The sequence below is a fragment of the Ovis aries genome, chromosome 3 (assembly GCF_016772045.2).
Source record: "Ovis aries strain OAR_USU_Benz2616 breed Rambouillet chromosome 3, ARS-UI_Ramb_v3.0, whole genome shotgun sequence".
NCBI lineage: Eukaryota > Metazoa > Chordata > Mammalia > Artiodactyla > Bovidae > Ovis > Ovis aries.
Genome location: NC_056056.1, coordinates 112612329 through 112626911, shown reverse-complemented (window position 1 = coordinate 112626911; position 14583 = coordinate 112612329).

The following is a 14583-nucleotide window of genomic DNA, read 5'->3' as shown; positions in this document are numbered from 1 at the left end:
ACTTAGAAATATGATTTCCAGGAGAGCTGGGGCCTTGAGTTCTCTGGACAACATGCTCTTTCCTTACAGAAAAAAGAATTTCAAGTTGTTACAAATTAAAATGGGAAAGTTACTAGTTGAGGATAGAATCAGTGGAATCGTTACTTCTCTGTGCTCAGGTTGCCTCCTCTGCCTGCAACGCCTTTTCCCTTTTTAAACTCCCACATATTTTTAACAATTCAGCTTAAACATCGTCCCTTTTAGAAAGCTTTCTTCATTACCCCCACCTTCTCCACCTGCACTTCCCACCCCCAAGCTGAGCTGCATGCCTCTCTTCTGTATCACCACGACATACTGTGCATAGCTGTATCATTACACCTACTCTATGTATTGTACTTATCAATTTATGTGTCCTCTTCTGCAAATGTGAGTTCCTTATAAGCAGAGACTGGGATAGCTTGTTTTCAGAGATTAAGTAGTTAGCACACAGGTCAGAATGTGGATATCAAGAGACACACTTCTGGTAGGCAGAATAATTGCCATGCACCAAAATGTCCAAATCCTAATCCCTGAACTCTGTTGTGATGGTTAATTTTATGTGTCAAATTGGAGAGTGTTTTTGAATGCAATTAATGTTTACATGCATGAACACAGATTACCTTCCATAATGTGGGTGGGTCTCATCCAATCAGCTGAAGGCCTGAATAGAACAAAAAGACTAGCCTCCCTGAGCAAGAGAAAATTCTCCAACAGACTGTCCTTAGGCTTTATGTGCACCATCCTCTCTCCTGGGTCTCGAGCCTGTCAGCCCATACTGCAGATTTTGGACATGCCAACATCCATAAGGAAGGCAACTCCTTCAGTTCAGTTCAGTTCAGTGGCTCAGTCTCAGGGCTTCCTGCTGGCACTAGTGGTAAAGAACCCACCTGCCAATGCAGGAGACTTAAGAGACATGGGTTCAATCCCCGGATCAGGAAGATCCTGCAGGAGGCCATGGCAACCAACTCCAGCCTTCTTCCCTGGGGATCTCATGGACAGAGAAGCCTGGCAGGCTACAGTCCACAGCAGCACAAAGGGTTGGACACGCATGCACACAATGCAAATATGAAGATTACGTTCTTCAGTCCAGTCACTCAGTCGTGTCCGACTCTTTGCAACCCCATGGGCTGCAGCACGCCAGGCCTCCCTGTCCATCACCAACTCCCGGAGTATGCTCAAACTCATGTCCATTGAGTCGGTGATGCCATCCAGCCATCTCATCCTCCGTTGTCCCCTTCTCCTCCTGTCTTCAATCTTTCCCAGCATCAGGGTCTTTTCAGATGAGTCAGTTCTTCACATCAAGTGGCCAGGGTATTGGAGCTTCAGCTTTAACATCAGTCCTTCCAATGAATGTTCAGGACAGATTTCCTTTAGGATGGACTGGTGGGATCTCCTTGCAGTCCAAAGGACTCTCAAGAGTCTTCTCCAACACCACAGTTCACAAGCATCAGTTCTTCAGCGCTCAGCTTTCTTCACAGTCCAACTCTCACATCCATACATGACCACTGGAAAACCATAGCCTTGACTAGACGGACCTTTGTTGGCAAAGTAACGTCTCTGCTTTTTAATAAGCTATCTAGGTTGGTCATAACTTTCCTTCCAAGGAGTAAGCATCTTTTAATCTCATGGCTGGAATCACCATCTGCAGTGATTTTGGAGCCCCCAAAATAAAGTCTGACACTGTTTCCACTGTTTCCCCATCTATTTCCCATGAAGTGATGCGACCAGATGCCATGATCTTCGTTTTCTGAATGTTGAGCTTTAAGCCAACCTTTTCACTCTCCTCTTTCACTTTCATCAAGAGGCTCTTTAGTTCTTGTTCGCTTTCTGTCATAAGGGTGGTGTCATCTGCATATCTGAGGTTATTGATAGTTCTCCTGGCAATCTTAATTCCAGCTTGTGCTTCTTCCAGCCTAGTGTTTCTCATGATGTACTCTGCATATAAGTTAAATAAGCAGGGTGACAATATACAGCCTTGACGTATTCCTTTCCTGATTTGGAACCAGTCTGTTGTTCCATGTCCAGTTCTAACTTTTGCTTCCTGACCTGCATACAGATTTCTCAAGAGGCCGGTCACATGGTCTGGTATTCCCATCTCTTTCAGAATTTTCCATAGTTTGTTGTGATCCACACAGTCAAATGCTTTGGCATAGTCAATAAAGCAGAAGTAGATGTTTTTCTGGAACTCTCTTGCTTTTTCTATGATCCAGTGGATGTTGGCAATTTGATCTCTGGTTCCTCTGCCTTTTCTAAAACCAGCTTGAACATCTGGAAGTTCAAGGTTCACGTATTGCTGAAGCCTGGGGAGAATTTTGAGCATTACTTTACTGCCAGGGTCCAGCCCTGGTGGATCCAGGGAATTCGAAGGTGGGGATGGCGTCGGCGTCTTTGGAAAAATACATATTTAATTACAGATATAGAGACAGAGTAGAAACGGATAGTGTAACAGGAAGATTAGTGGAGAAAAAGAGGCTGAATAACTTGGTCTACGTGGAATAGCATCCATGCTCCAGATGGGAATTCAGCCAGAAAAACGAGGAGCAAGAAAGACCGACATGGGGGTATCAGTCTTTCCGGAAACTGATCTGATTTCTTTATTTTGGGGTTTGCTTATATACCTTTTGTTACATATAGGGATGAACACAGAGTCACGTGGGGGTCAGAAGTCCGGACTTTTATCAAAATCAGGTGCTTCCAATAAAAGGGTCTTAGGGATTTTATGATCCTTTCTTTCTGATAACCAAAAACTTATTTTTCCAAGGGTGTTTTTTCTTAAACCAGGCACCACCCTCCAAATAAAGTTACATTCCTATAGGGTGAGGGTGTAGTGAGTTACAATCAAGAAAGGAATTTATTTAACCCAAGGTTAACATGATTAGTCTTAAAGGTTAATACTTATTTCTCCTATATGCTTAAAGGTTAATACTTATTTCTTCCTATATGCTAGTTATATTCATTATAAGGGCAGGGAATATGGAGATTTAGCAGCAAACATCAGCCCAACAAATGAAAATTCTTTCACCAATGTTCCCCTTAAGATCTATTTAGTCTTAAGATATGATAAAGTTACATTTTTACATAGCAAGGACACAGTGATTTATAACAAAGTACAGTGATCTATTACAAAAGAGAAAATCCATTAACTCAAAAAGTCTAGTATTGCTAACAACAAAAACTACTATATTTCCTTTACTATATTCCAAGTACATTGATTAATATATTCCCAGGTGCCTAAGAATATGGAGGCCTGGCGGCAATCATTGATTCAACAAGAAGAAAAAGCCCTATGCTAATTAAGACTCTCAAAATACTCCAAAACTCTCTGTGCTGTTTTGGTTAAGAGGTAGTAAACAATCATGTGCGTAGTGGCAGGAGTATGGATAATCCTGTCACACAAGCTAGTCCGGTCAGCAGAGAGGTTTGACCTGAGACATCCTTGTCCCACCCAGAGCAGGGAATTAGCAGCAATTACTGACACAACAAATGAAAAACCCTTCACCAATATAATTCCTAACCAACCCACTATACTAATAATTTCTAACTCCCCAAAGGAATTTGCCTTTAGTAAGTCTAAAACATCTCATGCCTCTCAGATTGGGAGGCTGTGAACAATCACATGTGGCCGGACGAACCTATACAGGCGGGCTAGATAACCTTCAGAGCAGTCTGTAAGCTGAAACACTCTTGTCACGCCCAGAAATTTTTATTGCCTTGGAGCTGCAAGTTTACTCCTCCGAGAGAAACGGTTATGGGGGAGAGCCCCCTGTAAAGTCAGAGGTGTACGTGAGAGCATAAAACAGACTCTGGTTTGGGGGTTAGATGCTCGGGAACAGGGGGTTTCCTGAGGCTTGATCACGCCTTTGCGTATGCCAAGCCTCCTTCCTCATGACCTTTGCCGTGGGCGGAGTTCCTCATGCTGGCCCCCGGCACTTTACTAGCGTTTGAGATGAGTGCAATTGAGCATTCTTTGGCATTGCCTTTTTTTGGGACTGAAATGAAAACTGACCTTTTCCAATCCTGTGGCCACTCCTGAGTTTTCCAAATTTGCTGGCATATTGAGTGCATCACTTTCACAGCATCATCTTTTAGGATTTGAAATAGCTCAACTGGAATTCCATCACCTCCACTAGCTTTGTTTGTACTGATGCTTTCTAAGGCCCACTTGACTTCGTATTCCAGAATGTCTGGCTCTGGGTGTGTGATCACACCATTGTGATTATCTGGGTTGTGAAGATCTTTTTTGCACAGTTCTTCTGTGTATTCTTCCCACCTCTTCTGAATATCTTCTGCTTCTGTTAGGTCCATACCATTTCTGTCCTTTATTGAGCTCACCTTTGCATGAAATATTCCCTTGGTATCTCTAATCTTCTTGAAGAGATCTCTAGTCTTTCTCATTCTGTTGTTTTCCTCTATTTCTTTGCACTGATCACTGAGGAAGGCTTTCTTATCTCTTCTTGCTATTCTTTGGGACTCTGCATTCAAATGGGTATATCTTTCCTTTTCTCCTTTGCTTTTTGCTTCTCTTCTTTTCACAGCTATTTGTAAGGCCTCCCCAGACAGCCATTTTGCTTTTTTGCATTTCTTTTCCATGGGGATGGTCCTGATCCCTGTCTCCTGTACAATGTCACAAACCTCTGTCCATAGTTCATCAGGCACTCTGTCTATCAGATCTAATCCCTTAAATCTATTTCTCACTTCCACTGTATAATCGTAAGGGATTTGATTCAGGTCATACCTGAACAGTCTAGTGGTTTTCCCCACTTTCTTCAATTTAAGTCTGAATTTGGCAATAAGTAGTTCATGATCTGAGCCACAGTCAGCTCCTGGTCTTGTTTTTGCTGACTGTATAGAGCTTCTCCATCTTTGGCTGCAAAGAATATAACCAATCTGATTTGGGTGTTGACCATCTGGTGATGTTCATGTGTGGAGTCTTCTCTTGTTGGAAGAGGGTGTTTGCTATGACCAGTGCGTTCTCTTGAAAAAGCTCTATTAGCCTTTGCCCTGCTTCATTCTGTATTCCAAGGCCAAATTTGCCTGTTACTCCAGGTGTTTCTTGACTTCCTACTTTTGCATTCCAGTCCCCTATAATGAAAAGGACATCTTTTTTGGGTGTTAGTTCTAAAAGGTCTTGTAGGTCTTCATAGAACTGTTCAACTTCAGCTTCTTCAGCATTACTGGTTCAGGCATAGACTTGGGGATAACCGTGATATTGAATGGTCTGCCTTGGAAATAAATGGAGATCATTCTGTCATTTTTGAGACTGCATCCAAGTACTGCATTTCGGACTCTTTCATTGACCATGATGGCTACTCCATTTGTTCAAAGGGATTCCTGCCTGCAGTAGTAGATATAATGGTCATCTGAGACATATCATGTCTTAGAATATGATAATTTAAAGAGATTTCTAATATGAATAATTTAGAGTTTGTCTGTATAAACCAGTGTGCATGGCCTCATCACTACTACCTATGACTCACATTCGGAGCATTTTTTTTTTCCAGAGCATTTTTTAAAATCTTGAGAATTAAGTATTTGCCAACCACAAAGAGTTTACTTGGTGTACAAACATAAAATACAGGTAGCTTTACCAGTCTTTTTGTAAACATGTTCATTAATTTACTCCAAAATCTTAAATAGAATGATAAGGAAGCTTGTAATTAAGAAAAGTTCCCTTCTCACTGTTTGCTGACTTCTAATCTCAAACACAATTTACAGTAGTAAATTTGGGGGAAAAAATTAATACAATCGAGATTTCTTTAAAATGCTTGTTTGGAATAAACATTACATCAAAAACATACATGGTATAAAACTTCAAAAAAATAAAATAAAACACATCTTTTTGACAAGCTTTTCATTTTCTCTTTGTCAAACCAGTCTCAACCCTGACTCCTTCCTTTCTGTATTTCTGCACTTTCTTTTATGAAACCATTCACTGAGTTACTCTGTCACCCATACCAGCCCCTGAGAGCTAAAGGGTCTGGCTTGATTTATCTATGTATGTGTTTCCAAGGCTCCTGGTAGTTGTCAACGATGTTTCACAGCTGTACCTTAAGAGATATGCTGTGGTCAACTGACCTGGACTGGTTCTGACTTGACCGCAGGAACACCTGTACAGATGAGCCCTGAAGGTGCTGAAATCTGCCTTTGCTTCATCACTATGCTGAGATCTCTGCCAAAGGCGAGGATTCGTATAGATGGCTAGGCGCAGATCCTGCCGCGTGTGGAGAAGCATGGAAGGCTGAACCCGCCCCAGTGGACTTCCTCTGCCCCTGGAACTCTCTGCCCCTTTTCTAGAATGCTGATAACTTGTCTGCCTCCCGCTATCTCTTAAAAGTCCCTTATTCCTCTCATCTTGGGGAAGAGGTGTTTTTCTAGTATGAGCTCTCCCTTCTTCATTCCCTGATGAAGGAACGAAGCTTCTGCTCTTTCATTCTGAAACTGGTTTTTGCTTTTTTTACTTGATAATTGCAACTCTGGGCAAAGGACCCACTGAGAAGTCACCAACCCGTTGGCAATGGGTAACACTGTTAATTCCATATCCTGTTTCAAATCCTGAAAGATGATGCTGTGAAAGTGCTGCACTCAATATGCCAGCAAATTTGGAAAACTCAGCAGTGACCACAGGACTGGAAAAGGTCAGTTTTCATTCCAATCCCCAAAAAAGGCAATGCCAAAGAATGCTCAAACTACCACACAATTGCACTCATCTCACATGCTAGTAAAGTAATGCTCAAAATTCTCCAAGCCAGGCTTCAGCAACACGTGAACCATGAACTCCCTGATGTTCAAGCTGGTTTTCGAAAAGGCAGAGGAACCAGAGATCAAATTGCCAACATCCTCTGGATCATGGAAAAAGCAAGAGAATTCCAGAAAAACATCTATTTCTGCTTTATTGACTATGTCAAAGCCTTTGACTGTGTGGATCACAATAAACTGTGGAAAATTCTGAAAGACATGGGAATACCAGAACACCTAACCTGCCTCTTGAGAAATCTGTATGCAGGTCAGGAAGCAACAGTTAGAACTGGACATGGAACAACAGACTGGTTCCAAATAGGAAGAGGAGTACGTCAAGTCTGTATATTGTCACCCTGCTTATTTAACTTCTATGCAGAGTACATCATGAGAAACGCTGGACTGGAAGAAACACAAGCTGGAATCAAGATTGCCGGGAGAAATATCAAGAACCTCAGACACCACCCTTATGGCAGAAAGTGAAGAGGAGCTAAAAATCTCTCTTGATGAAAGTGAAAGAGGAGAGTGAAAAAGTTGGCTTAAAGCTCAACATTCAGAAAATGAAGATCATGGCATCCGGTCCCATCACTTCATGGGAAATAGATAGGGAAACAGTGGAAACAGTGTCAGACTTTATTCTGGGGGCTCCAAAATCACTGCAGATGGTGATTCCAGCCATGAAAGTAAAAGATGCTTACTCCTTGGAAGAAAAGTTATGACCAACCTAGATAGCATATTCAAAAGCAGAGACATTACTTTGATGACTAAGGTCCGTCTAGTCAAGGCTATGTTTTTTCCAGTGTAGTATGTCATGTATGTGGATGTGAGGATGTTGGAAACTGTTGAAGGCTGAAGTACGCAAAGAATTGATGACTTTTAGTGGACATGTGGATGTGAGAGTTGACTGTGAAGAAGACTCTTGAGAAGACTCTTGAGACTGCAAGGAGATCCAACCAGTCCATTCTAAAGGACATCAGCCCTGGGATTTCTTTGGAGGGAATGATACTGAAGCTGAAACTCCAGTTCTTTGGCCACCTCATGAGAAGAGTTGACTCATTGGGAAAGATTCTGATGCTGGGAGGGATTGTGGGCAGGAGGAGAAGAGGATGACGGAGGATGAGATGGCTGGATGGCATCACGGACTTGAAGGATGTGAGTCTGAGTGAACTCCGGGAGATGTTGATGAACAGAGAGGCCTGGCGTGCTATGATTCATGGGGTCACAAAGGGTTGGACACGACTGAGCGACTGAACTGAACTGAACTGAGTAGAATTTTGGCCTGTCTTTCTCCATCTCTAGTGCAGCTACCTTAGTTCTGGCCACCTTTAACTCTTTGCTTGGTTTGCTGCTGCAGCCTTCTAAAGGGTTTCTCCATTTCTTTGCCTCTAACCTCCACTACCAACCTCCTAACCACAAACATCCTCTAAAATTTTGACAGATCTATTATTCTTTGTAAAATGGAAAGCTAATTGTACCACTCTGCCACTTAAATCCTCCAACAGCTTTTCGTTGTCTTCAGAATAGAGTGCAAACCTCTGAGGTTGGGACAAGAGCCTTAGGTGACTTGGACCCCATTTATATCTTCATCTGTGTAGGTCACTTAATAAGAATTTGAAGGGAACTTCCCAGGTGGCTCAGTGGTAAAGAACCCACCAGACAATGCAGGAGACACAGGTGATGCGGGATGGATATGGGGGCCGGGAAGATCCCCTGGAGAAGGAAATTTTGGCAGTCTGCTCCAGTAGTCTTTCCTGGGAAATCCCATGGACAGGGGAGCCTGGCAGGCTACAGTCCATGGGGCCGCAGAGTCTGACACAACTTAGCGACTGAACACACACACAGAAACTTGAAAGGCAAGGAATATAGCTTTCCCCCCACCCCCTTAATTTTTATGTTTTCATCACCAGCTCAGTGCCAGGTAGAGAGTAGATGCTCAATTCATATTTGTTAAGGAGTTTCTGGCCTGATTTTGTGGTTTAAAACATACGCTCTCAATCTATGGAAGCATCTATGAAGTAGACAAGTTTCCAGAATTCTCCATCAGCTCTTTCAGACCCATCTTTATTATTATTTCCTAAGCTCTCACTAACATTTGCTTCCTCATACTATGATACAATGCTTTTTGACTCATGTAACTCAGTAACATTAGACCATAGCAGGGGGTTACTTCCCAGAGTATTGCCTTAAACCTACCCCGTCCCCATCAAGTGAAAACCAGCTTTCCTTATGTTTCATGAATAGAGTATATTTAAAAATTAGTATATTTTGTTTTTAATGAACTTTGCTATTTAATTTAATTTTGCTATTATGATATAAAGAAATAACATTTTAAATATATTTGCAAAACCCCAGAAAGTTGTTTTAACATTTAGCTACTGCATAAACACATGAGTACAGTTAAGTCAGAAGTTTTTAAGTCAAGCTTCCCTAGTGATTTTTATTTTAGCTCTGAGCTACTTAGTTAGCCATTTAGATGTTCTCTGAACCTCTCATCACTAACCATTCTCCTTTTCTTGCCTGTTTAAGTAGTCCAGTAAAAATACCAATTATGAATCAGATGGTACTCAGTTCTATCACGAAACAAATGTCATTGCTTAACATTGGGATTCACTGAATGAAAGGTGGAGAAAAGCATAATTTAAGTGATGAGACTAACTAAATATGTTACACTATTAATGCAGAGCAATTACACACTTAGCATCGTTGACTATATTATCACTAAATGATTATTACTTTAAAAATAATTAATATATTAATACATACTTCCATTTATTCATCTGTTCTTTTGCTGGAAATGTTTTCTTGAATCTTTTTAAATTATTTCTTGAGACTCTACTATATGCCAAGTTCTGTTCAAGGTAGTGGGCATACAAGGCCTGGTATCTAGGAGGTAGGATCTCTACTCTGATGGAATTTATGTTCAGTGGATACAGACAGACAAGAAATAGGAAACAAAGTGTAGAAAAATAAAGTTTCAGAAATTGCTAACTACTATAAAATAAATAGACTTCCCTGATGGCTCAGATGGTAAAGCAGCTGCCTACAATGCTGGAGACCTGGGTTCAATCCCTGGGTCGGGAAGATCCCCTGGAGAAGGATATGGCAAATAAAATAAATAATTAAAATATGGCAATGTGAATCGGCAGGGAGAGGACAGCTTTAGTTAGGGTGATTCAGAAAAGTCATCTCTAAGGAAATAAAGGCTCCCAATGATAAGGATCTCATCAGTGAGAAGGAGCTATGGGAAAGTCTGGAGGAACAGTGGTCTCCACAGGAGAGACGAGTACAAGGGCCCCTGACATGGGAATCAACATGCGTATTTCTTGTAAAAGGAAGGACTGGCATGACATTTTATGTAATGAATCTGTGCCTGGGCCAGAGATAATGATGGCTTGCATTAGTTGTAACACTGATGATTTTAAGTGGTTGAATTTGGTACGTATTCTGGAGTTCCAACCAACAAGACTTACGTGGGAGGTATGAGGACAAACGAGGCCCCTCGGGTTTTGACTGAGCTGTGTAAGTAGTGATGCCATTTCTTGAAATGAGGAATATCAAGGAGAGGTTTCTTTGCAGTTTATTTATTTTGCATGGAATTTGAGAACTATATAATACATTCAAGAAGAACTGTCAAGGAGGAAGTTGAACACATGAATATGAAACTCAAGAGCCAGGAGTAGAGTTTTCATCAAACATTTCTCTGTTACCAGCTACTTTGTTCATCAACTTACAAAGTTCCTGAGAGCTGCGGCCACCTGCATCAGTATGATATAACTAAAAACTGAGACCACCTGTGTCAACATGACAGATACTTGTTCCAGGAAACTTTGCTCAGAGAAGATAAAACCATAAGTCAATAAAGAGCTCCGCTGTTTGCTTCAGGAAATCACTGCAAATCAGTTTATCTGAGACAACAGTCTCCCTCATCAAACCATCGTTTATTTATGAAGACTCATCTCATCTCACTGTGCCCACCAATCCTAAAGTTTTAGTTCACAAAATAGCCCAATCACAATCTGCCGCCCACGTTGAAACACCAGCCATAATCCCTTGAATCCAGAGCCCCGTGTGTGCTTGTGCTCAGTCGTGTCTACTTGCAACTCCAAGTGTGCCAGGAAGCTCTGTCCACGGGGCTTCCCAGGCAAAAATACTGGCATGGCTTGCCATTTTCCCCTCCAAAGGATTTTCCCGACGCCCGGATCAAACCCACTCCTCTGTGTTTGTGGTATGGTAGGCTGGTTCTTTCCCCCTGAGCCACCTGGGCAGCCCTGCAGACCTTCCAGATCCTGTATAATCCTTCTCTGATGCCTTTCTCTGGATTCTGCTAAGGCACTGTTCTCCCAACTGCAGCGACTTCAAATGAACTGAGTTCTGCTTTGATAACAGTTTGTATCTTGGAGTTCAAGATTCTTTCCTATTGTTACTCTCATGCTTTTAGAATAAGTGTTAGTCCTGTAAATAAGTGTTTACCCACCTGCTCTGAGATCTACCATTAGCAAAATGAGATTTTTGAAGTCAGGAGGACCCTTAGACTTATTCGAATCAATTTATTTTACAAACAAAACTGAAGCCAGAGCAATTGGAACTTGTCTAGTGTCACAGAGTGTAGCTTCCAGATCCTGAGACTGATAACTCCCAGTCTGGTAGTCTTTTTGGAGGAACACACAAGTACATGTTGAGCAAGGTGAAACATATAATATATATAATAGTATAACTTATTGTCTATAAACTTTCTAAGAGGGGAGAAAGTAGTTTGACTTTTGTTTTTGTTTAATTGCAATACTTTTGCAACACTTGCCCAGCTGGCTTGGATATCAAATGCATGGACTCATAAAGATATTAGTAAATCTTAATTTATATTTATCAAAAATTCAGATTTTTAAAGTTCATTAATTAGCGAAAATATATAGAAACATCAGCTTCCAAATCATACAATTACTGATGTAGCTTCAGTTTTCATCTAATCTAAATACAGAAGAAAGGAATAAAGAGAAAAAATAAACAAACAAAAAACCCAACTTATTGAATCAATTGTATATCTTTCTCAAAGAGCAGGATTTGACCTGCAAAACATTCAAGAAATTAGAATACTCATGCTAAGGGGTATATTTGAAGAAGTTGAAATATACAAAACTGTTATGGGTACATCTTGCCAATTTTGAATGAAATCTGATAAACACTGGAAAACTTCAAATATTTTCCACCATAATATCGTACCATTGCAGTGGATACCTGTGACATAGCCTTCTCCTCTTTCCTTTATTTCAGAAATTGCTTCTGCCCATTTCATCCCTATTATGCCAGTAGGAGCTGCCCCATGATGACTCCATGCCTTTATGTCTTCACGGCTCCATGTCTACGCAATAATTGATTAGACTGGGGGTGGACATCTGGCCTGTGTTGGGCTAATGAGCCAATGAACTGGAGACCCCAAAGATTTAAGGCCACCTCTCATTGCCTGGATTGTAAATGTATAAAACTCAGGAGCTGCTGTTAGCTGTGTTCTGCCATTTGCCCCAAGGAGCAGGGAAGCCACATTTCTGTGTGAAAAGTCTCTAGACACTAGAGCCCAAGTATTAAGGGTGGATGAAGCTGTTCGAGTCAATATGCACTTATCCACCCTAATTACCAAATTAATACCAGCCACTTAAAAAGAATAAAAAGGGAAACAAAAAGGAAACACTGCCAAATATCTGCCCTATCCTTCATGCCCTGGAACCAAGGCAGGGTTTATCATTATTTATCATTTTTATCATTAATTTTATTATTAATTATCATTTGTACATTTTCCCTGTGCCAGGCACTGTTCTAAGCACTTTATATGCAATTGTCCTATTTCGAACTTATTACAAGGCTGTGAAAAACGTACTTTTACTATCCTCATTTTATAGGTGAGCAAGGGGAGGTTTCCCTGGTGGCTCAGTGCTAAAGAACCCCCCTGCAATGCAGGAGTCATGAGTTCGATCCCTGGGTCAGGAAGATCTCCTGGAGAAGGAAATGACAGCCCACTCCAGTATTCTTGCCTGGAAAACCCCACGGACAGAGGAGTCTGGCAGGCTACAGTCCATGGGGTCACAAAAGAGCTGGACACAACTAAAACAATAACAGCAAAGAGGCACAGAATCTTGAGTGATAGACCCAGTGCTCAGTCCAGGCAGTCTGACTCTAGAACCTGGAATCATAAACATAAGGTTATGCTGCCTTTCAGTGAGAGAAGCATAGCCAACTTTGTATCGTAAATAGCCTTCCCTGGGGAGATAGAAAGTAAATAGTAAAATACATGGAATGTCAGGTGATGTTAATAAGTACTATGAAGAAATGAAAAGCAGAGGATAAGACAGAGCAGGCCAGAAAGTAGAGCTTGGGGGCAGCGGTAATTTATATAATTACAAGGAAGGTTTCAATGAGAAAGGAAGGTTTCCGTGAGAAATGAAGGTCAAGGAAGGTTTCAATGAGAAATGGTATCTGAACAAAGGCCTGGAAGAAGGTAGAGAGAAAGCCAGGCAGATGCCTGAGCACAGAGCTTCCAGACAGAGAGATCAGGAGTGCAAACACCTCTAAGTGAGAGTGTGCTTAGTATTATACTAAGTGGCAAGCAAGGAGGCAGGAGAGATCAGGAAGAGGAAGTGAGAGGGGAGGTTCGGATTCTACTGGGAGATCAGGGCAGATTACATGCGGCCTGAAAGCCTAAGGGCTCTGACTTTAACTCTGAAAGAGATGGACAGTCCTCGCAGGATTTTGAGCAAAGGGATCGCATGATCTGACTTGTTTTTTTTAATAAAGATTGTCCTCACCGCTGTGTTGAGAATAGATGTAGGAGGAAAGTACAAAAGTGAAGAGATAGCTGGCTAGAGGCAAGAGACAGTGGAAGCTTGAAACAGGGTGATGGCAGCGCTGAGGTGTGGTGTGAGTCTTGACACACTTTGAGGTTAGCGCCAACAAGATGTGCTGATGGACTGAATGTAAGAGAAAGGTGTGAGAGTGGAGATGAAGATGGTTAGTTTTGACCTGAGCAATGAGAAACACTGGACTGGATGAAGCACAGGCTGGAATCAAGATTGCTGGGAGGAATATTAATAATCTCAGATATGCAGATAACACCACCCTTATGGGAGAAAGCAAAGAAGAACTAAAGAGCCTCTGGATGAAAGTGAAAGAAGAGACTGAAAAAGTTGGCTTAAAACTCAACATTCAGAAAACTAAGATCATGGCATCTGGTCCCATCACTTCATGGAAAATAGATGGGGAAACAGTGGAAACAGTCAGAGATTTTAATTTTGGGGCTCGAAAATCAGTGCAGATGGTGACTGCAGCCATGAAATTAAAAGAAGCTTACTCCTTGGAAGAAAAGTTATAACCAACCTAGACAGCATATTAAAAAGCAGAGCTGTTACTTTGCCAGCAAAGGTCCATCTAGTCAAGGCTATGGTTTTTTCAGTAGTTGTGTATGGATGTGAGAGTTGGACTATAAAGAAAGCTGAGCACCGGAGAATTGATGCTTTTGAACTGTGGTGTTGGAGAAGACTCTTGAGAGTCCCTTGGACTGCAAGGAGATCCAACCAGTCCATCCTAAAGGAGATCAGTCCTGAATATTCATTGGAAGGACTGATGCTGAAGCTAAAACTCAATACTTTGGCCACCTGATGCGAAGAACTGACTTCTTCAAGGAAAATACCCTGACGCTGAGAAAGATTTAAGGTGGGAGGAGAAGGGGCCAACAGAGGACGAGATGGTTGGATGGCATCACCGATTCAATGGAGACGAGTTTGAGTAAGCTCCAAGAGTTGGTGATGGACAGGGAAGCCTGGTGTGCTGCAGTGCATGGGATCA